Consider the following 1115-nt stretch of genomic DNA (forward strand, 5'->3'; position numbering starts at 1 on the left):
GGAGAAAAGCATGCAGCTGCAGCGCAAAACCTGATCTCCTCAGGACTAGAAAGGAGCATGGTAGCCACAGAAACCATGGATAGTGCCACCCCGTTAGTGTTAACTGAGGCGGGACATGCAGAGCAGCAGCGGTCCAAGGTCCCATTCGGCAGAGTGCGCGGGACGGGCCCCTGGCGCAGCAGGTCTGTCCTGGCACCTTGCGGAGGAGGTGGACTAATACTGATCCACGTGACCCTTCAGTGGGAGCCGCAGGAGATCAGGAGGTGCAGAGTCGGCTCACAAACGTTTCAGGTCACAAAAAAATCGGGTTGCAAACAGATTTCATAAAAAAGATTCCGCAGGTTGCTCCCTCTGCATCAGGTGAAGATCGTGTTTGCGCCTGCCTTCCCTGCATGGGCACAATCGCAGTTGTGCTGGGTGGGGGGGAGATGGCCTCAATCCTGCTGTGGGGCGGAGATGCCCACAATCATGCTTGGGGGGTGAGGGAGATGCCTGTGATCATGCCCCTCCTCCCTGCATGAGCATGATCATGATTGTACCTGTCTCACCCCCACACCCGAGCATGATCGCAGACAGTTCCTCCCCCCCCCACCAGCATGCTCACTGGTGTGGTGGGGGCGAGGGAGATGGCTGCGACCTCTGTAGTTCTTTCTCACTTCCTTCAAATTTTTGTGAGTAGAAAAACATAGTTACAGGACAGATGAACCTTATTTACATTGGACCTTATGGGGAAATTTGACTTGGCTCACAACCAATTTGGGCTGCGACCAGTCGTGGAAAGGATTAAGTTCGTGAGCCAAGGTACCACTGTACCTCAGTACCCCAGTCCTCAGCCTCCCTGCCTAAGGGCTGACAAATTAACCACACTTGGCTGTGCCATGCATGCATTATGCTTTGTTCAGTGAGAAACAGCCCAAATATGTGGAAGTCAACTCAGCAAGACTTGAAATTAATGCTTCTCTGCCAATATCTCTCCTCCCTGCCCTCAGATCCACCCAAGAATACTTATCTGCGCCAGGTACCTGAAGGAGCCATAAAAGAGAACAGCCACATCATTTTGCAATGTTTTTCCGAAGGAAACCCTCCTATCCAGAACTACACGTGGTATAAAGACG

Source organism: Varanus komodoensis, unplaced genomic scaffold (genome assembly GCF_004798865.1).
Source record: "Varanus komodoensis strain SLA01 unplaced genomic scaffold, ASM479886v1 scaffold93, whole genome shotgun sequence".
Taxonomy (NCBI): Eukaryota; Metazoa; Chordata; class Lepidosauria; order Squamata; family Varanidae; genus Varanus; species Varanus komodoensis.